Genomic DNA, 24300 nt, shown 5'->3' with positions numbered 1-24300 from the left:
TACTAGTGTCTGAGGCATGTAGGACTGAATAGATTTGTCAAAAAAACAGAAAAAAATGATAAATAATTTTTCTCAATTTTTACAGACTATTTTCATCAACAACTATGAGGCCAAAGTGGCCAGAAAATTCACTAAAATAAACTGAAAATTAACTGGGAATCAAATGTGTTGTTAGAATACGTGTAAACAATAGAAAGATTAGTTAAATAACTCTGTGAGACATTTTGTAAACGTGTGAGACAGTTTGTAAATTTAGTCTTAATATTCACAGGGGTCTTCAATAAACATTTTTTGTTGTTATTAAATTAGGGCAAATAACCAAGTCATCAAGAAAGTAGAGAAGGCATTATACTAAGTGAAATAAATCAGAGAAAGACAAACAGTGTATGGCCTCAATTAAATGGAATCTGAAAAGAAAAAACTCATAAAAAGGCATCAAATCAGTGGTTGCCACATGTGGGAGCTGGGGTGTAGGGGAAATAGTTGAAGGTGGTCAAAGGGCACAAACTTTTAATTATAAAATAAAAAGTCTTAGGGATGTAATGCACAGCATAATGATTAAAGTTAACAATACTGTTTTGTATATTTGAAAATTGCTAAGAGAGTAAATCTTAAAAGTTCTCTTCACAAAAAAAATGTTGCAACTATGTGAGGTGACAGATGTTAACTAAATTTATTGTGGTAATCATTTCACATTATATGCATGTATCAAATCATTATGTTGTACTCTTTAAACTTATACGATGTTATAGTCAACCACAACTCAGTAAAATTGGGGAGGGAGGGAGTAAAGAAAATACAGAAGCTATCACACTATACCCCCCCAAGAATCAGTGATACAATTAAAAAAGGATTGAGACATTCATTCCCTCTATTCTCTTTTTGGGTGGCTTTTTTTTCCTTTAAATTATATGCAGGAAATGTAAGAAAACATAAGATATCCACTTAACAGAGTTGTATATGAAACAGAAAAAAGATGATCCTTCTCCCATGAATGCATGTTAAATGTGCTTGAGACAAATGCAGATTTTTAGGTCCAAAAATTATCTTATGATCAATTTTCCTTAAGAAATAGTGATATCTAATTTGTCAGAGTTTTACATTGTTAGGGATAGTAATGATTCTGCATTTGTACAAGCTGGGGGTTAATCCATGCATTTTAATTGTTAGGACAAATAAAAATTTGTATTTATTACACTCATTTCAGAAAACAAATTAACAGTTGAAACAAAATGAAATATTTTAAGCAAAGGATTTACTTACATCAACTAGAGAAACGCAATTATATTTAAACAATAATAGAATTAATGTGAAAATAGTGCTAAAGAAGTATCTTTGCAACTAATCTAGGTAGGTTTGAGTACTGTAATCACTGCAACTGTGTGTCCTTGTGTCTTTGGAGCCCTTCTAGAATGTAGACTTCCACCAGTGCGGGCTTGGCTTCATTCTGACTGGCCCACACGCTTGAGATCTTTCTGTATACACAGGATAGATTCAAAAGAAGTTGTACCAAGAGGAAAACACACTGTGGAAAACCTCTACTTGCAATTGTTAATGTACTAAAGTGACAGAAGTACAAAGGAGAAACAGTTCATAGATTGACACGTAATTCGGTAGGAATGGAGAACATGATGTGAAAAGAAGTAAGCATCTAATATATGCAAATGGAGCCCTTGAAATGTTTCAAGGAGAATGTAGAATACAATGGCACATTTTGAGATGAAAAACAATCTCCGCGTATACCTCCCTCTTTTCAACCCCACTTCTTTGCTCTCTGCTTCATGATCCTCTGTCGGATGCCTTCTCTGCACCATCAGGTCTCTTTCAGGGGTTCATCCGCATTCCTATGATTCTCCCAGGAGCACCCTGAGATCCCAGAGCTGGCAGGTGGCAGGGGACTGAAGCCAGAACTGTTCCACATGCAGCTAGCTGGAAAAGGGGTTAGCATTCATCTCCTGTGTTAAGGGAAACAGAAGGCCAACAGCTAAATACGGTCTGGGTTTGCCTAAGCCTGTGATCACCTGTGGCAAGGAAACAGTCTGAAAAGGCAAAAAACAGTGAGGTTCATCACTACTTGGCCTAACAATGTACATATTCATAATAAAATCAATTTAAAATTCAATGCTCCTTGATAAAGTTTCACGCATACTAAAATTTAACCAGTGCTGGATAGCACTTTACAGTTTTACAAACACATTCACTTATTTTATGGGTCATCATTATTAACCTACTTAAAGATGTAAGTGAAGTTCAGCCCCAGGCAGTAAACCACAATGTACTTGAGAAGCAGTCATTCAGCTTCCTTGTCACCTCACTTCTCGTGTGATTTGTTACCTGCTTACCATGTAATGGTCCTCTGCCACATGCAAGGAATTCAGGGACAGATAAAACACAGCCCCTTTTCCTTGAAGAGTTTACAGTGCCCCAGGGAAAAGAAGAGACGTTGACAGTACTTTAGAATACTGTGTAATATGAAGCTGGCCCAGACAGAGGGAAAGGAAGCTCAGGCACTATCAGAGGACAGATGTTACTCATAGCAGAGTGCATGTGTCTCCAGGGGCAAGGCTTCAATGAAGAAGTGTTACTTGACCTGAATCTTAAAAGGCGATTAAAAATTAATAGGTGTGGGCTTCCCTGGTGGTGCAGTGTTTGAGAGTCCGTCTGCCGATGCAGGGGACACGGGTTCGTGCGCCGGTCTGGGAAGATCCCACATGCCACGGAGTGGCTAGGCCTGTGATCCATGGCCGCTGAGCCTGTGCGTCCGGAGCCTGTGCTCCGCAACGGGAGAGACCACAACAGTGAGAGGCCCACGTACCGCAAAAAAAAAAAAAAAAAAGAATTAATAGGTGAATGAGAAGGATTGACAGGACAGGGAGATGATGAACCTATAAACATATGCACTGGTGTGTGCTGTAAGACACCCAATTCCTGGTCACAAGAGCACAATAGCAATTGTAGGTTTGGGATGAAGTTGGAAGGAAGGAACAGGTAAGATCAAAGAGGGTCCTATCACAGCTAGCAAGGATTTCAGGTTCGAATCAATATGAACAGACTACTTCTCATTTTAGAAAGACACCTTATATTTTATTTATTTATTTTTTTAGTACTCAGTACTTAATTTTTTTATTTTTCAAAATTTTTATTGAAGCTGATTTGCCATGTTGTGTTAGTTCCAGGTATACAGTAAAGTGATTCAGTGATAAATATTTATACATATATTCTTTTCCATTATAGGTTATTACAAGATATTGAGGATGGTTCCCTGTGCTATACAGTAGGTCCTTGTTGTTTATATATTTTATATACAGTAATGTGTATCTGTTAATCCCAAACTCCTAATTTATTCCAACTCTCTCATTTTCCTTTGGTAACCATAAATTGGTTTTATGTCTGTGAGTCTATTCCTGTTTTGTAAATGAGTTCATTTGTAGCATTTTTTTAGATTCCACATATAAGCTATATCATATAATATTTCTCTTTGTCTGACTTGCTTCACTTAGTATGATAATATCTAGGTCCATCTGTGTTGCTGCAAATGACATTATTTCACTCTGTTTTTACGGCTGAGTAATATTCCACTGTATATATGTACCACATCTCCTTATAATTTAAAAGAAGGATGGCTTTTAGTGAGATAAGACTCCTCATAGTCTTACAATGAAAGTTAGCATTAAAAGGACTACAGGGGTTAAAAGAAGACATATCCTTTGGTCCCAAGCAATTTACATTTGATTTAAAAAGCAATTTATGTATTTGTACATGCAAGCACACAATCTAGAACAAGAGCAAAAGTAGTATTAAATCTATTAAGTGCTATTAAACTTGTCTGAAATCATTAAAGAAAGCTTCAGAGAGGAGTTCAGCTATAAATATTGCTAGGATTGTCACTGAAGAGACGAGAGAAAGAATATTTCAGAGGGCAGTATAGACTATAAAAAGCATAGAGTGGAAAATAGAAATTAGATACTTGTAACAAAAGCCCAGGACCAGATGGCTTCACAGGAGAATTCTATCAAACATTTAGAGAAGAGCTAACACCTATCCTTCTCAAACTCTTCCAAAATAGAGCAGAGGGCGGACCATTCCCAAACTCATTCTATGAGTCCACCATCACCCTGATACCAAAATCAGACAAAGATATCACAAAAAAAGAAAACTACAGGCCAATATCACTGATGAATATAGGTGCAAAACTCATCAACAAAATACTAGCAATCAGAATCCAACAGCACATTAAAAGGATCATACAACATGATCAAGTAGGGTTTATCCCAGGAATGCAAGGATTCTTCAATATATGCAAATCAATCAATGTGATAAACCATATTAACAAATTGAAGGAGAAAAACCATATGTTCATCTGGATAGATGCAGAAAAAGCTTTTGACAAAATTCAACACCGATTTATGATAAAAACCCTCCAGGAATCCAAATCGGAAAAGAAGTAAAGCTGTCACTGTTTGCAGAGGACATGATACTATACATAGAGAATTCTAAAGATGCTACCAGAAAACTACTAGAGCTAATCAATGAATTTGGTAAAGTTGCAGGATACAAAATTAATGCACAGAAATCTCTGGCATTCCTATACACTAATGATGAAACATCTGAAAGTGAAATCAAGAAAACACTCCCATTGACCATTGCAACAAAAAGAATAAAATATCTAGGAATAATCCTACCTAAGGAGACAAAAGACCTGTATGCAGAAAATTATAAGACACTGATGAAAGAAATTAAAGACGATACAAATAGATGGAGAGATATACCATGTTCTTGGATTGGAAGAATCAACATTGTGAAAATGACTCTACTATCTAAAGCAATCTACAGATTCAATGCAATCCCTATCAAACTACCACTGGCATTTTTCACAGAACTAGAACTAAAAATTTCACAATTTGTATGGAAACACAAAAGACCCCGAATACCCAAAGCAATCTTGAGAACGAAAAACGGAGCTGGAGGAATCAGGCTCCCTGACTTCAGACTATACTACAAAGCTACAGTAATCAAGACAGTATGGTACTGGCACAAAAACAGAAAGATAGATCAATGGAACAGGATAGAAAACCCAGAAACAAACCCATTTCCATAGGGTCACCTTATCTTTGATAAAGGAGGCAGGAATGTACAGTGGAGAAAGGACAGCCTCTTCAATAAGTGGTGCCGGGAAAACTGGACAGGTACATGTCAAAGTATGAGACTAGATCACTCCCTAACACCATGCACAAAAATAAGCTCAAAATGGATTAAAGACCTAAATGTAAGGCCAGAAACTATCAAACTCTTGAGGAAAACATAGGAAGAACACTCTATGACATAAATCACAGCAAGATCCTTTTTGACCTACCTCCTAGAGAAATGGAAATAAAAACAAAAATAAACAAATGGGACCTAATGAAACTTCAAAGCTTTTGCACAGCAAAGGAAACCATAAACAAGACCAAAAGACAACCGTCAGAATGGGAGAAAATATTTGCAAATGAAGCAACTGACAAAGAATTAACCTCCAAAATTTACAAGCAGCTCATGCAGCTCAATAACAAAAAAACAAAACAACCCAATCTGAAAATGGTCAGAAGACCTAAATAGACATTTCTCCAAAGAAGATATACAGAGTGCCAACAAAAACATGAAAGAATGCTCAACATCATTAATCATTAGAGAAATGCAAATCAAAACTACAATGAGATATCATCTCACACCAGTCAGAATGGCCATCATCAAAAAATCTGCAAACAATAAATGCTGGAGAGGGTGTGGAGAAAAGGGAACACTCTTGCACTGCTGGTGGGAATGTGAATTGGTTCAGCCACTATGGAGAACAGTATGGAGGTTCCTTAAAAAACTACAAATAAAACTACCATATGACCCAGCAATCCCACTACTGGGCATATACCCTGAGAAAACCATAATTCAGAAAGAGTCATGTACCAAAATGTTCATTGCAGCTCTATTTACAGTAGCCAGGAGATGGAAACAACCTAAGTGTCCATCATAGGATGAATGGATAAAGAAGATGTGGCACATATATACAATGGAATATTAGCCATAAAAAGAAATGAAATTGAGTTATTTGTAGTGAGGTGGATGGACCTAGAGTCTGTCATGGAGAGTGTCATAGAGAGAGTGAAGTCAGAAAGACAAAGACAAATACCGTATACTAACACATATATATGGAATCTAAGAAAAAAAAATGTCATGAGGAACCTAAGGGTAAGACGGGAATAAAGTCACAGACCTACTAGAGAATGGACTTGAGGATATGGGGAGGGGGAAGGGTAAGCTGTGACAAAGTGAGAGAGTGGCATGGATATATATACACTACCAAATGTAAAATAGATAGCTAGTGGGAAGCAGCCGCATAGCACATGTAGATCAGCTTGGTGCTTTGGGAGCACCTGGATGGGTGGGATAGGGAGGGTGGGAGGGAGGGAAATGCAAGAGGGAGGAGATATGGGCACATATGTATATGTATAACTGATTCACTTTGTCATAAAGCAGAAACTAACACACCATTGTAAAGCAATTATACTCCAATAAAGATGTAAAAAATAAAAAACAAAAAAACCCTCCAGGAAGTAGGCATAGAGGGAAATTACCTCAACATAATAAAGACCATGTATGACAAACCCATATGCAACATCGTTCTCAACGGTGAAAAATTGAAACCATTTCCATTAAGATCAGACACAAGACAAAATTGCCCACTCTCACCACTATTATTCAACGTAGTTTTGGAATTTTAGCCACAGCAATCAGAGAAGAAAAAGAAATCAAAGGAAACCAAATCAGAAAAGAAGAAGTAAAACTGTCACTGTTTGCAGATGACATGATACTATACAAAGAGATTCCTAAGGATGCTACCAAAAAACTACTAGAGCTAATCAATGAATTTGGTAAATTAGCAGGATACAAAATTAACACACAGAAATCTCTTGCATTCCTATACCATAATGATGAAAAATCTGAAAGAGAAATTAAGGAAACACTCCCATTTACCATTGCAACAAAAAGAGTAAAATACCTAGGAATAAACCTACCTAGGGATACAAAAGACCTGTATGCAGAAAACTAGAAGACACTGCTGAAAGAAATTAAAGATGATACATGAAGATGGAGAGATATACTATGTTCTTGGATTGGAAGAATCAACATTGTGAAAATGACTCTACTACCTCAAGCAATCTACAGATTCAATGAAATCCCCATCAAACTACCAATGGCATTTTTCACAGAATTAGAACAAAAAAATTCACAATTTGTATAGAAACCCAAAAGACCCCGAATAGCCAAAGCAATTTTTCAGAAAGGAAAACAAAGCTGGAGGAATCAGGCTGGCTGACTTCAGACTATGCTACAAAGCTAGAGTAATCAAGACAGTATGGTACTGGCACAAAAACGGAAATATAGATCAATGGGACAGCATAGAAAGCTCAGACATAAACCCACGTACATATGGTCACCTTATCTTTGATAAAGGAGGTGAGAATATACAATGGAGAAGAGATAGCCTCTTCAATAAGTGGTGCTGGGAAAACTGGACAGCTACATGTAAAAGAATGAAATTAGAACAATACCTAATGCCATACAACATAATAAACTCAAAATGGATTAAAGACTTAATAACTGTAAGGCCAGATACTATACAACTCTTATAGGAAAACATAGGCAGAACACTCTATGACATAAATCACAGCAAGATCCTTTTTGACCCACCTCCTAGAGAAATGGAAATAAAAACAAAAATAAACAAATGGGACCTAATGAAACTTTAAAGCTTAGGCACAGCAAAGGAAACCATAAACAAGACGAAAAGCCAATGCTCAGGATGGGAGAAAATATTTGAAAACGAAGCAACCGACAAAGGATTAATCTCCAAAATTTACAAGCAGCTCATGCAGCTCAGTATCAAAAAAACAAACAACCCAATCAAAAAATGGGCAGAAGACCTAAAGAGACACTTATCCAAAGAAGATATACAGATTGCCAACAAATAAATGAAAAGATACTCAACATCACTAATCATTAGAGAAATGCAAATCAAAACTACAATGAGGTATCATCTCACACCAGTCAGAATGGCCATCATGAAAAAATCTAGAAACAATAAATGCTGGAGAGGGTGTGGAGAAAAGGGAACACTCTTGCACTGCTGGTGGGAGTGTAAATTGATACAGCCACTATGGAGAACAGTATGGAGGGTCCTTCAAAAAACTAAAAATAGTACTACCATATGACCCAGCAATCCCACTACTGGGCATATACCCTGAGAAAACCATAATTCAAAAAGAGTCATGTACCACAATGTTCATTGCAGCTCTATTTACAGTAGCCAGGACATGGAAGCAAACTAAGTGTCCATTGACAGATGAATGGATAAAGAAGATGTGGCACATGTATACAATGGAATATTACTGGGCCATAAAAAGAAATGAAATTGAGTTATTTGTAGTGAGGTAGATGGACCTAGAGTCTGTCATACAGAGTGAAGCAAGTCAGAAGGAGAATAACAAATAGCGTATGCTAACACATATATATGGAATCTAAAAAAAAAAAATGGTTTTGACGAACTTAGGGGCAGGACAGGAATAAAGTCGCAGATGTAGAGAATGGACTTGAGGACACGGGGAGGGGGAAGAGTAAGCTGGGATGAAGTGAGAGAGTGGCATGGACATATATACACTACCAAATGTAAAATAGATAACTAGTGGGAAACAGCCACATAGCACAGGGAGATAGTTCAGTTCGGTGCTTTTTGTCTACCTACAGGGTGGGATAGGGAGTGTGGGAGGGAGATGCAAGAGGGAGGAGATATGCGGATATATGTATATGTATAGCTGCTTCACTTTGTTGTAAAGCAGAAATTAACACACCATTGTAAAACAATTGTACTCCAATAAAGATGTTTAAAAAAATACATTGTTGTGCTTGCAACCATGAGAAAATCATTGCAGCTGGAAAGATAAGCGACAGATAGGTGCAAACCCTGCTTGGTTGTCATAATAGGACCCCAAATTTCTCACCAACAGGAACTGCAATGTTAGCCTGTCTGTGAGAAAGACATGTATTTCTTCAATATTTCATGAAAATATTATCGATATTTTTAGGCATGATCATTACAGTCAAAATTAAATTCAAAAAAAAGAGAGAAAGATAAGGATAAAGATTAAAAAAATTACGAACGCTTTTTATTTTAGAGTGGACGTGACGTACAAAGCAGGTACTATAGCAGTTAACTGATACTTATAACTCTAAGACCATTCAGGATATATGAGGAATGATGGGAAATAGGCATAGGCAAATGTTTGGCAAAGATGTTTCCTCAAATTCTCTGCCTCCAAACTGATGATTCCTCCCCTGTGAAGACATTGTTTACATGCAAAGCCAGAGGTCATAACAAAGGTCAACCGTGTGCCGTGCAGTTATTCAGATTTTATATTCTTTCTCGCTCAGTAGCAATACCACTGGCTGGATATAGGGATAGAAATGTGCCTGAGGTTTTGATTGACAGGTTTGGAGCTTGGTTTCCCTTGAGGAATTCTCTTCCTATAAGTCTTTGTTTTCCTGGCATTTTACACATTATACCATAATGCTCATCAGAAAATTCATATCAGATCTAACTACTGGCACTTGACTGTAAAGTTTTATATTTAAAAGATGCTGTTTGGCTGTTTACAATATACAAATGCCAGTTTATTTCTCTGGGAAGGGTCACAGAGAAAAAAACAGCAATTTTCTTTCACTGACATCAGGGGAAACTGCTTCCTGCTAGATCAATGCATAAAAATTCAGTTTTAATGACTTTGTAGTACCTTAGCCTTGACATCTGTATATTTAGAAATGAGTGTGCAAAACCTTCAGCATTTTATAAATGAAAAGAAAAAAGTGATTTAATTATGAGTAGTGTATACAATATTATGATTATTATTGCTAGAGATAATAACACCAAGAGATGGTCCAAAGACAAATGAATACATATTTTTCCAATTTTTATGTTAATAAGGTAATTTAAGTAAATTCAAACCTGGTATTCTCTGCAGAGCAGTACATTATTCTCTATACACACAAATAATTATGAAAGGATTAGTCAGTTGTAGGAATTTACTACGTATAGTATTCTGCCTTGATTTATCATTCAATGAAGTATTAAAAGGCAGCTTATGGAGAAAGGAATATTTCAAATTATGGACTTATAAATACTCTGCAAACCATTGCTTTTGATGAACTGATTTCCTGATCAGAGCAATCTTGTATAAATTTTGATCATTTTATATTTTTTCCATCTGTATTTCTTTCAAGTTCAAGTCTGGATAGCTTGAGTTTGTTGCTTGTCCCCCATTAAATTGCCTGAACTCTATCTCAAAGCCCGAACCATGCTTATGTTACATAACACCCAAGGGGAAATGTGTTTCCTGTGGGGACTCAGTTAAAAAGATGCCTTTTCCACATAAAGATCTTTAATATTTCTGAAATCACATTTTCCCTGAATGTGAAAATCTGCTTTCCATTACACTCTAATGGTAAAAGTTTTTGCATGGGCATCTGTGGTCCAAAGGTTGCCTCAGCAGGGTCACATACAGTCTCTCAAAGTAAACCTGAGGAGCCGCTCACGAGGCCGGCCCACCAAGCCACCCTCCGCAGAGGCAGTAGCAAGCTGGGCTGATCAACCACCGGCACAGATCAAACCACCAGCATAGGAGTTCTCACTGCGCTGCAGCACTTCTTAGCAAATGGTTTGTAAGTAAGTCCACATTCCCAAAGACAACACATTGAAAAATGTATATGTTTAGGAGTGAAAGGTGAAGAAAAGAAAGCCAGTACATGAGGTACCTAGAGCTGTCAAATGCATAGAGCAGAAGGAAGGAGAGTGGTTTGCAGAGGTTGGAATCAGGAGGGAAGAAGGGAGAAATATTGTTGACCGGGTACAAGACGGGACGCTGAAAAGAAATCTGGAGATGGATAGTGGTGACATGCACAACCATGTGCAAACTTTATGTTATATACATCTCGCCACAATTTTTTTTAAAGACTTGTTAAAAACAACAAAAAAGAAAGCAAATAAGAGATAGTCATAATGATTGCACTCGATCAACTGCTTAATTTGTATCTTACCCAAATCTAAAATGTTATTCTTTTGTTTTTCATAATTGTCCAAGTTGGTTCCCCTTCTGAGGTGAGAAAAATAGTGAATTTGTTAATGATTTCTCTCATAGGCATCTATATCTTCTGCATTTTTGAGAACATTTTACAAGTCCCTAAGTTGCTCGCACAACCCTCAGACACTGTGATGCTTCAGGCCCTAGAGAAGGATGCTAAGTGTCTACCATGTTTGCGGTCTCAAGGTACCATTCCTTATAAAAGCTCAGGAAATAGCTAGGTGGCTTGCAGAACTAACCACCATGACGGTTCTCTCTGGTTGAGGGGTTGGCACTTTAATTTCCTATGGTGACAGTTTCCTTTGCTGAGAGCTGCAAGGTGTCAGGACCTATGGTTTCTAAAACCTGGAGGACTGGGCTATGGCATATGCAGTGGAAATGCTGCTCCACAATCCAGATAAGTAGACCCACTTCTTCCTGAGTGACGTTAGCTGTCTACACCACAAATGGAGCCATTGAAAAAGTTAGATATTATCTGAACTCATTAATATTGTGCTATGAAGTTTGTTACTAGGCAATTATGATTAAAACAGACAAATCTTCAGTCTCTTGAAAACTATGCTTAATGACACTTGCAAGTAGAAATTTGTTTCTTCTATTTATGGACAAATATTAAAACCAGACCTTCTGATTTTCAAAGAAAATCAGCCATAATGCAATCACACATATGTAAATATTAAACATATACATAAACCAGAAAGACAATTCATGTTTGATTGTGGCAGGAATGGATTATGATTCTTTTGTAATCTTTCCTTGGAAAAAATGATTATCCAAAGAATAAATTCACAAGTTCTAATTTTAGTTCCTCTTCATCATCAAGAGAAAAGGTGATTAACTATTTAGCATTCAGAGCTCCCTATGGCGTAGTTATCATGCCCATTACTAAATGAGGAAAAATCACTCAGAAGGATTAAATAAAATTGCCTAAGCACAGCTAGACAGGAGCACAAACAGGATTCACGCTTGTGTCCGACTTAAAACATATTCTCTTTTACTTCCTTATGTTTCCTCTCAATCAATAATTATTAAGATTGTATTATATGAAGGATACTGTAAAGGGCCTTCATAGGCTAGAAACAAACATAAGCTCCTGTCTTTCTGTGGATTAACTGATAGAGCAAATGTACTGATATAGTGATGCAGTCTTTATATATGTAGAAGAGGCCTGATCATTAAGACTAGAATGTTCCAGGGAAGTCTTCAAGTGAAACTAGGAAAGGAGCAGGTGAATAACTCCTGACTGGAGAGAGCATGTTCATAGCTGAGCAGGTCAGAGAGCTGCTGCCTTGCATCCTTCAGAATCATCACAGACACAAGAAACACAATCTTACATGGAGTGGATAATAAGTAGATAGTTATTGAATTAATGGACAAGAGGACTAATTAATAAAGTCATTTGGCTGGAGTAAAAGCTTTATGTAGAAAAATAAAAGCAAAGATAAAATTAGGAGGATAAAGAAAGGGAGCATGTAGAATGGTTTCACGGCAAGAATATGGGCTTTGAACTCTATCCTCTAGAAAATGGGAGAGGTCACATAAATGGGATGATAAAAGACAGAGTGGATATGTTGTCTAGAAAGAATTGGAAGGGGAGAGATTGGTGAGAAATAGACAATAGCCCAGGTGTGAGATAATGAGAACCTGGGCTGGGGGGATGGGCAGTGGGGAATGGACAGGATTATCTTTACTTGTGAATAATGGAAACCTATTTCAAGAATAAGTATGGCAAATATATTCCAACAAAATGGATAAATCACTGTTAACAAATTTCTCTTACAATTGAAGATAAAAAAAAATACTGGTGTGAATAAATTTATTTAAATTTTAAGATGTATATTTTAAAGCAGTTTCATTATTTGACTGATATTTACCATTCAAATAATTAGTTGTCCATATCATTTTGCCTATACAATAACTCATACCCAATCTGCTGACAAAAGCTTATGGAGTCTACACTGAAAAACTGCATCAGCCTTTTCAATTAATTTAATAAGGCACTTGCTCTTCACATTTTAAAGAAAAAAATATAACAAAACCCTAGCCCAAGAAAATAATCTTTTGCTTGGGCATTTGTAAAATAAAAATTAAAAAAAAATAATGAACATCTTTTGGCTTTCTCTAACTCTTTTTTACTTTGAAAGAGAACAATAAGAAAAGTCCAGAATTGTAAGTTCATCCATTATTTGGACTGAATATAATTTCATCCTTAAGTGAGTATTGTTATTAATCCTGGCCTCCTACTATAATCAAAATAAAGCATATTGGTTACCTGCTAGGAGTCAAGTCTGACGCCACAGTACAAGTGCACTGGATTGTTCTTTGGGGCACCCAGGGTAAACTAACACCCAAAAGTCATCCCAAGTTGCCCTTCAAAATCACTTGCAGCTATTCGTTATTTAATCCCCACAGCAATGCTTTGGGACAAAGGTCAGGATCTCTTTGTAGGCAACCAGGTGGCTGAGGCAAGTGACACAAATGTCAGAGTTTTAGGGCTTCATCCAGCAGCTCAATTTTCATCTCTCTGTTTATTAGACCAAAGTAATAAGGCTTAACCCAACTATGTATTCAAAATGCATCATCTTAAAAGATAGATGTCTTGACTGCAATAAATTTTTTTAAAACCAAAAAATAAATAAAGTGATGTTTCATACAGCTGGGGAGTTTGAGTTTATAGAAAAGTATTTGTTAACACAATAGCGATCTTAGCATTAAGAGCTTATATTTCTTAAAAGCTCTTCAGAGCTTAGAATACTCACCAATACACTGGGACGGATCGCGTATAAACGAGCCTACTTCCTACTTTGTTCATCTTTTGTTTTAAATGTTAATCCACAAAAGAAGCAGAGTGAAGTGTTTTCTATGAGAAAAGTATAAAAGCTGAGTTTATGAATATAAAAAATAAAGACTAGTATAACAACCAGCCCTGAAATAATGGGAAATGGACTGCTGTCAAAAGAACAAGAAAAAAATTAGGAGAAAAGACTGGATTTTTCTACTTTTGATGTCAAAAGGAAAGGGCTGCTTATTTTCATCTGTTTACCCCTGGACTCACCTCTCCCCAGATACGTCGATTCTGAGTTTGAATATTAAATGTCTATCAATGTAGTAGAAATAATGAGATCTATTTGTCTATCTATTTATCTGTCTGTACATATACATTTATATTCAAAACATACTATCATTTGATACAATCATTTTTTGAAATGTCAGTGTTTCATTTTATATAAAAAGAGATACAAAAAATTAAGTGAGTAAATTAAAGAAGGGTCAGAAATAATGTGACACAATAATAGTGACACAAAGGACCCCTGGGAGCCATAAAGAACCTTTATCTGTTTCTAAGAAGCCTGCGGCTTGGTTATTTAAGATAAATACTTGTCTCTGCTCTCTTGATCTGCACGTTCACAAAGCAATAGACTGGGAAGCAACACGCCAACTATCAAGTTCTTTCTTTGCTGCTTAGTAACAGTATACCTTTTGCACAGCCATTGAAATTTTCTGTACCTCAGTTTAGTCATAGGGAAAATCATGCTATAAACTTTCATTTGTCTTCTATCTTTAAGAGTAAGGGAGAATAAACTAAAATTAAAGAGATTTTTCTTTTCTTAAGTTGAATTCAGGAATTTTTCTCATAGCTAATAAATATATTTTCAAGCACAAAGGCCAAACTCCAATGGCAAACACATTATCTAACCTTGTATGCATTGTCAGATATTTCCAAGGAGAAATGCAAGCATGTGTGTCTACTGTGTGTGTGTGTGTGTGAGCGTGCATCTGTGGTATTTGTCCACACCGACATATACCTGTGAATACAAACTAATATTACAGCATATTGAATACTACAGGAGTAAAAAAATCTATACCTCTCATATAAATATTAAGTGTCTTAATTCTATGGGATATTCTATTGGGCTTATAAAATGTATAAGATGTAAATCACAGAATTTCTCGAAATGCAATAGTTCTAATTTGAAAGTGGTTAAAGTCAAAACTTTACAAATGGGCCTGGTCTTACTCTACAACAAATGGATTATGCAAAGACATTTAAGCTCATAGGCTAAGGGTATAATCATCCTATTGAGAATAATATCTTTTTAAAGTTGACTGTCCATGACTTGATCTATTTAGCATTGGGAGGAGAGATAAATTAGGAGTTTGGGATTAATATATACACACTACTATATGTAAAATAGATTACCAAAAAGGATCTACTGTATAACACAGGAAACTCTACTCAATATTTTGTAATAACCTATAAGGGAAAAGAATCTAAAATATATATATATAGATAGATATAGATATAGATATAGATATATGTATAACTGAATCACTTTGCTGTACACCTGAAACTAACACAACATTGTAAATCAAATGTACTTCAATAAGAAAAAAAGATATAGAGGTGTCTGTCCCATCACATATTGTGAGTTTTACTGCGTTACAGAATCCTGGGTGGTGCCAGGGCCTAGCGGGCAGAGTCACAATAATTTCCGAATTACTTAGATTTGAAAGTCCAGAAATTCTATTAAGTCAAATTCTATTAAGTCATTGAAACTAAGCCTGCTTGCCTTAGTTTCAATGCCAACTCTGACACTTTCTGACCAAGTGCCTTGGACAAGTTATTTAATATTTCTGTACCTTGGAAGTCCTTGGTCACTATTGAAAAGGAGATGACGGTAGTCTTTACCTCATAAAGTTTGAATCTTCTATGTGTTCAGGAAAAAAAATCACTAGCACAGAGGAAGCGTGTGAAGAATGTCTGATGTCTGTTTTTCCACTGAGTGTCCTTCAACAGCCTCTGGACAGTCCTGAGAACAAATAGCTAAAGCTCTTCTCTTTGATGTTGTGTTGTATGGACACTACTTTCTACCTCTTTAGTCTGTAGTTTTCTGTGACAAGCTGAGACTTGATAAGATTTCCAGGGCTTTATTTTTCTCCACTTGTGATGAGGGAATTAACTCATTTGATAAAAGTTTACTGAATAAATACTATGTGCCTGAAACTATGGTAGGTACTGTGGATGTATGAATGCTGTATCAGGTGAAGTTACATGCTACAAAGAAAAACTGCAAAAGTTAGGGAGTGTCAGTTTTCCAATGAGTTAACATTTGAGAAGAGACCTACAGGAAGAGAGTGAATAATCCATGGGCGTATTTGAGCCCTGAGTGTTTGAAGGAAAAATAACAGTAAGTGCAAATACCCTGTAGCAAAGTCATGCTTGGTGTGTAGGGCATTGCAGAAGCCAGTATGTCTAGAGCAAAATGAGGAAAGAAGAATGATTGTGAAGCTCCAAGACATGGGATCATGCAGGCTTTTGTAAGAAATGTGGCTTTTACTCTCAGCACATTGAGAGCATTGAAGAACTGGAGTAGAGAAATATCATCAAACATGGTTTACAAAAAGTGTCTTTGATGTGTTGCAAATAGATTGAAAGAGGGCAAGAGCCAATGCAATTAGAAGGCTGTTGCAATAATCCAGGCAAGAAATGATAATATCTTGGATGAGGATAGCAATGATTAAGATGGTAAAAGAATTTGTATTCTGAGTATACAGTCCTTAGGGACAGAAACAAGGGTGTTTGTTCATAGACTGGATATGGGTTTGAGAGAAACAAGGAGGTTATGGACAACTGCAGTGTTTTTGGTATGAGTATAAGGGAGGATGGAGTTGACTTTAATGAGCTGGCAAAATTGTGGGATGGGTGGGGTTTGGGGAATCAGAGAGAATCAGAAATCTCACTGTGAATTTGTTTAAATGTGAGATGACTATTAGATACTTAGTGGGAGTATCAAGGAAGCAGTGAGGTACACTGTCAAGATTTGGTTACTCTGGGAATAAGATCCAAGGGGTAGACTCATCATTGTCATGATGTTTTGGATGTGCCCATGACTTTCATACATTGACAACATACTGCTGGTCATTTGTCTCGTACAAGTTAGCATGATGATAAATAACAGAAATACCTTTATGTCCACCCCATCCAACAAGGCATCAATAGAGTTATAAGAGATCATCTCTGAAAGTATGATGGGCAGCTGCATGGTGTGAAGCAAAGGGACAGCCTTACCAATTCTTGGTACCACTTTCCACCACCTCTCCACATTTAGACATTGTTTGCCTTACATTGTATCTCTGAATCCACAGCTCATTGAATTTCAATCTCAAACACAATAAGATGTATGGAGTGATTACTGACTCCAAGCAGAAGGAAAAAAATGACAAGTTTTGACTATTCAGTTTAGTTAGAATAGTAAGTGAAGTATGAATGAAGTATTTTAAACTACATACTACAAGATGAAGTATTTTAAACTACATACATTTTGTCCGTCTAAATGTGTTTCTTCCATTACCAGTTCTTACTTTTTTCCTCTGACCTACCTTTGCTTTTAATGTTTTTCTAGTATGTTTTAAGTACATTTAACTATATGGGAATGGAACTGTGTTTCCTCCTGAGAATTCTGATGCCTCATTAGCTGGGTTGATTTCATGCACTGCATTAATGTGCTTGTTATTACAAACTATAAGATAAAAGCATGTTTTCGTTTTTATTTAAAAGTTCTTTCTAAATATATACACACATTCATATGCAGCACCTGCAAGCATTAGAATTGCTACACTTTGTATTTCATACATTTTCCTTTTTTCTGGTGTACCTGTTCTTTGTCTCATTTCATTCTATACCATTTATTTTTAATTAAGGATTCCTCTTTCTACTCTAGATGGCTGACTCTAAATTCTTCAACTTTTCAAAACCCACTGAACATTTACTAGTACACTGGGATCCATTCTTTGGAATGTTTCTAAAACAAGGCATGTTCTATGCACCAAATCAAAATACGCATGCCACTGTCCCTGTACCTCCAAACCTGTTTCTGATTACTGATCAAAATTCCCCTGTTCTTCATTAAAGGCTGAGATTCTTTTTAAATGCTTATTTATGGCTGCCTGGTCCACAGGGGCAGACTATGGATTTAATTGCCTACAGCACCAAATCTCTTTTAACATTTGGCCAACTGAGCATTAGGTACCTTGTTGGCTGGGGGGCAACAGGTTCCTACTTAGTGTTTGGAGAAGGTAGCCTCAATCCAATATTCTTCATTTATTTCCAAGAACTATTAACGCTAATGAGCATTACATCCACACATCAAGAAAAGATACAAAATAGAGTCACTGCTTCTCAGACTTCATTAAGCTCGGTATTGCTTTATTCAAGGGGCAGGTGTCTAATTTTACAATGTTCCGTAAAGACAGATGAAAACAAATACACTGTAATTATTAAAAAGTATTGCTTACCTCTTTAGTTGGTAGCCCCTATTCAGATACAGCTGTGAGTTTGAAAAGATACTTCTTGGGGTTACAGGAAGAGATAATTAAGTGTGCTACAACAGAAAGCAATTCATTAAATGACAATTAATTTTATTTTCTCCTGATACAAGTAAAACAAGCAGGTGTCCACATTAATTTTGTATCTTCTTTTGTGACTGCAACATACCACACAAGGTTTTCACTTAAATTTAACTTTTGTTACATGATTCATATTATATTGCTTGCTGTATGTGTTTAAATGCTTTAAGCTCTGCATCTACAATATAAAACTTAAAAAAAGCTTTTCCTCTTGGAAATGTCAGAGTTTTTTTTCCCCCCTAAATCCAGAGTATGTTTTCAAGGTCTCTTCTAAAATGATAACCTTCATATGAGTCACAGGAAGCTAAGAACATCTCTAGATTAGTCTGGCTTCAGTGAGGTTAAACGCAGCAACAGTATGCCTACGAAGAGATACGATAAGCAGTTATAATGGGTATCACTGAATACAGCACCAAATATAAATCAAAACTAACAAATGCCCTCCCCCACAAACGCTCTCAAGTTCAGTTCCTTGAATTTAATTATTATAGCAAATGGTAATATAACAAGAGTGTCTACTGTCAGGAAAAAAAAATGTTTAAAACAGATGTGAACCATACAAAGCATATGTAAAACACATGTGATCCACAGCGAGGTCACAGGACCCACTGACAGAACACATGTGGAGTATGTGAACCACATATGGACACATGTTGCAAAATCACGTTTCTGTTCAATGCCGAGACTCATATCGTATTCTAAAGAAATCAGGGGCTCTTAAATAAACTTTGTACTTCTTAAGGTAAATGGATACATTTTTGTTTAAAATCCCTTAGTGTAGGCAGACAAGGGTCCTCAAATCGAATACTGGGCTTGAAAGTACTCAAATCCTTGTTTCACTCCTGTTTTCCTATCCCAGGGTGATTCAGTTGATTATTCTCAGGGAATGAAGATTTCTTCCTTGCGCCCAGCTAATTCTTTGAGGATGCCATAGCTTATAATGAAACCTAAGCAAACAGAGCCTAAGTGTGTGAACTAGGAGGAACTGTGGTTTGAATGGGCTTTTTCTTTCCTAAAACACTCAAACTAGCAAGGCATTGCTGCCTTATCTTATGTATCTGGAATAGAATTAAAATCTTCTATACTTACAAAAAATCATCAGCATAAAAATTCCAGAATAACATTTATTTTATATTATAATTTGGGGGAATAAAATATTAACCATATAATTTAAAGTGAATATGAAAAGTCTCATATATACATGGAAATAAGCACAAGTATATCATTTTCTAATGTGAAAACAGTAACAGTGCCTTATGCATAGGCATTAATTTAATTAGACTCAATATATTATTTCATTTGGTCCTCCTCACAGCCCTGAAGAAATGTAGTGCAACTAGAATTCAGTAAGGCAACTACATGGTATTTAAAAAGAACCTAAGAGAGTGGCATGAACATATATACACCACCAAATGTAAAATAGATAGCTAGTGGGAAGCAGCCGCATAGCACAGGAAGATCAGCTCGGTGCTTTGTGACCACCTAGAGGGTGGGATAGGGAGGGTGGGAGGGAGAGGCAAGATCCCCCATATATGGGGATATATGTATATGTATAGCTGATCCACTTTGTTATACAGCAGAAACTAACACACCATTGTAAAGCAATTATACTCCAATAAAGATGTTAAAAAAAAAAGAACCTAAGATATAAGAACAAATGAGAGAAGTAAAAATTCTTCTCCCTGAGCTGTTAAACTGTGGCTTCCAACAAGTGATACACTTTTTTTGAGGTTCAGTTTTTAATACAGAAACATGGGGATTATACAATTGCTAACTTAATATGCTTGTTGTAAATTACCCAACTATTATATGCAAAATCATATTGTAAATGCAAAGATATTACATGTATAGGTGTTAGCTATTTCCGCTGACAATTTACATATGAGAAACACTGAGATTCAGAAAGGTAAGCTGATTGTCACATGACTAGTAATTAGTAGGCCTAAGATAAGAAAATAGATAGTTTTGCTTAAGAGTCCCCCATTCTCTTCCAAAAGGCAAAGCTAAGCAGAATATATTTCTCATTAACAGGACATTCATTCTACTTCTACCTCAATAGACAAGCATTGATATCACAGATAATCATTATTATAATAATGCCACATTCACATTTATAGCATTTTACATTTTCAATGTAAAGCATGATCCAGTGAGCATTTGTCTCTTCCATTTCAGGGAAATTACCTCCTTTCTAAACATTACTAAATTAAGGTTCTAAGAACACAGTAAATAGGTTGCTTGAATTTGTATGCTTGTTAAGAAACAACATTAAGAATCTAATTCAAGAGATGAAATTCGAAGTCCAGTAATTATTTTCCATTAAACTAAAATTTTAAATATATAATTGGCAGGCTCTCAATATTGTGTTTTTATATAATTATATCCAAAACAGTGTTTCTATTGATGCTGCTATTAAAAATGAGTGTATGATGGAAGAAAATCATGGCATTAAGGAGGAGAAATTTTACCACTGAATGAAATGAAAGATTTTACTTTCTTATTGATTTTGGCAAAATGCAGTAGACTATCCAGCATGGCCTGAAAAGACAGAGCTCCAAGTTGCTTACTGATTTCAGATGTATCCGTTACCTACTGTTTATCGTTGTTTTTGAAAGTGTCATTCTATTATACCTTAAGATTTTAAAAATATGTTTCTTAGTTACATTTTTTAGCTGTAATTTCTTTGTTAGCATGACTTTCCCCTTTAAACCTGGCTCACTGCCATCCACACTTCAAGACAGAATTCTGATATCACTTCTGTGAACCCTTCCTGGAGGATCCTAGACAGAATTGTTTCCATCTTTCCATTGTACTTGCTGCATTGTGTTACAGTCTATTGTTTGCATGTCTATGTTTTATCTCTGCTAGTCTGAAAATTCCTCAAGAGTGGAGTCATTATTTTTATTAACTTTGTATCCACAGTGCTTTGTAAAGCTATTTAAAATGGCAATTCTGAGGAAGTAGAAAATAAGTGAATGAATGAATGAATAATATATTGCTGCTTTTCCTTTTTGGAATTAGTTGACTTAGAGGCTTACACACTCAGTTCAGGTGCAATGTCTTGGCCAGCCACATACCGTACTAAACTATTTCCACCCTAAAAGAAAATATTATAATTCAAATAGCCACTGGAGTTTTGTTCATTCCTATTAAATTGTCTATTTATGAAACATCCCTTCAAATAATCAGCGAAGTAGTGTGCCTCTTCTTTTAGATGATTCTATATTACACGTATTATAATTTTTCATGAGACACTCCCCCTGACACTAGAAAGAATCTTTATGTCAGACTAACATAGAGAATTGTAGACAATATCACTAAACTGGGTCTGGAATTATTTTTCTGGATTTTGACACTAGATTATACACACACTTTTATCATACGCTGCATCTCCATTGGAAATACAAAAAAAAGGGGTAATCTTTTGTCATTCCAATTTGCCACCAGCCATTGACATTTCTCTATTAGAGATGTGGAGCTGAAAATGTGAGTCTCACCCCTTTTTGTCTTATCTTAATGAACCACAAGGAATGAGAATCACTCAATATTTTGGCTGTACACTCTCTACCATGTGCAAGGCAGACACAGTGTCAGCCAGCCCTCCAAAGGGTATGCAGATCTCGCATGCTTTCACATTTGATCAATACAAATCTGACAGTCTGCTACTTAGTTTCTTTCAAGGCTGAGTCTCACACATGAAAACAGGAGTAAGGTTCTCAACTCAATCAAAACTGATTGTTCTATTCCTCTCTTCCCATCTAATCCTCTACCCATCTACGCACATCCACGAGACACAAATATGACAAATATGTTTTAAAACCCTTTCTTGTATGTAAGGTGAGGTCCAAACTACTTTTGTACACAGACATGGTTTGTTCAATCTAGACTCTTACCTATCTCATCATGGTTACCTTTAACCACTTTTTTTCTGCCCCTTGTTATTCACCTTTATTCTCCAGCCACATGAAGTTCTTACAGCTTTTGAAACGTGATATCTACGTGATTTGCCTGACTTGTCCTATCTCTACCTCTGCTTGTAAAAATTCTTACTGATCCTTCAAAAATCAACTGAAATATCATAGAATATCTTCCTTTTCATGCTTTCAGAGGACCTTTTACTACTCCTCTGGAAGAAATTGTCACTTTGTAATAAAATTATTTGCTTATGCACCCTATTTTGCACAAGATTGGTGAATTTATGAAGGTAATATCATATGCATATTTCCTATACCTCTACATTCACCCACTGGTTAAAATAGTATATGGTAAGAGCTTGAAAGATTAAAAGAAGCAATGGAGGGGAGGGAGTAGATGATCTTATTTCAAAAGGAGCCATTAATGCACACATCTCAAAACAGGCTTCGAAATCAAATATAGAATTTGTCCTTCTTAATCTTTAGGGATTCTTTTTTAGATAAGGATGCACCTGAAGACAAGGAATATACTGTGGATTCTGAATGTCTGTTTCCATCTTATAAAGCAGCTGCTTATAGAGCATCTTATAGAGCAGTTTCCCCTTATAGAGGGGTTTTAGGTATCCCGGTTACTGCAACAGTTAATGATTCTTAACTTCTATTTTTATTATGACATGATCAGCTCCCAATATTAGACCAACTACTAAAGCCAATAATACTTGTATTTATCATTTTTCTTTGTGTTCTTTATTATCAAAGCTGATTTATCACTGAATTTTGGTTTCCTTATGCAATCAGGAGGGTGGACCCCATGAACACATCTTGGGATGATATCAGCCAAATGTAGCATAACATGCAGTCACATCACGTATCTAATAAAAAAAGAAAAATCAGGGGCTTCCCTGGTGGCGCAGTGGTTGAGAGTCTGCCTGTCTATGCAGGGGACACGGGTTTGTGCCCCGGTCCGTGAAGACCCCACATGCTGCGGAGCGGCTGGGCCCGTGAGCCATGGCCGCTGAGCCTGCGCGTCCAGAGCCTGTGCTCCGCAACGGGAGACGCCACAACAGTGAGAGGCCCGTGTACCACAAAAAAAAAAAAAAAAAGAAAAATCAATACTGAGCACGTGAAATATACAAGTTGCCCTGGAAAAGAGTAACTGTCGGAACAACTGTGAGATCTTAATTAGTATAAGGAAATCTTGAAGAACACTTACGAATAGTTAAAGATTTATTTGTGTTATGGTTTTCTAATGATGTGGATGCAAAATATAGTGTGAATGTGAAACAGTTTTGATCTCTGAGGACCTCGCAAAGATAGGACTATCCTCCTAAAGAGACAGAATAGTGTGTAATCTCCATACTGCGTGTTACATCTCAAGAGAACTTTCCAATGTGCCCAAAATAACACATGCATACATACATACACACATACACACACACACAAACACACACACACACACATATACACACTCACTTGGACACTCCCTTTATTTCTGAAAGTCACTTTGAGGTTTTAGTTTAAGCCAAATAGGCTAAGTGCATTTCTTAAAATCTCAAAAGCCCAGAGGAGAAGTGACCTTTAGTCCCTGGAAGGATGAATGAATTTATGTTTCAGAGACAATTCTGCTTAGGGAGCAGGGCTGAGAAAGGGCATAACAGGGATGGAGGAAGAACAGGTGAGTGGCAACTCCGTGTACCTCTATGTAGACCAGGTGGCACGTCACCTTTGTCACAGTTTTGTCGTTGGTAGAAGGAGCACTCTCCTCTATTTAGAATTATCAACCCTGAGAATAACAGGAGAATAGAAAATATCACAGT

At 36.3% G+C, this 24300-nt stretch overlaps 1 long non-coding RNA gene across 4 annotated transcripts in view; it reads right to left on the bottom strand.

Moving 5' to 3' along the window:
• Positions 1 to 649: 649 nt before the first annotated feature.
• LOC125961835 (uncharacterized) overlaps positions 650 to 24300 on the bottom strand; it is an 89442-nt gene continuing 65791 nt past the window's right edge. The window contains exons 5-7 of one of the 4 annotated variants that reach the window (XR_007472905.1): positions 18459 to 18931; positions 13922 to 14022; positions 650 to 1955 (exon numbers count right to left, since the gene is read on the bottom strand). This is a non-coding gene — a long non-coding RNA (uncharacterized LOC125961835). Of the gene's footprint in view, positions 2040 to 13921; positions 14023 to 18458; positions 18932 to 24300 lie in introns of those variants that run through there. The other 3 variants (XR_007472902.1, XR_007472904.1, XR_007472903.1) reach the window with 3 other exon arrangements.

This window comes from Orcinus orca, chromosome 17, assembly GCF_937001465.1.
Source record: "Orcinus orca chromosome 17, mOrcOrc1.1, whole genome shotgun sequence".
NCBI lineage: Eukaryota > Metazoa > Chordata > Mammalia > Artiodactyla > Delphinidae > Orcinus > Orcinus orca.
Note: the sequence above shows the minus strand (reverse complement) of the source record. Positions and strands in the feature narration are given on the sequence as shown.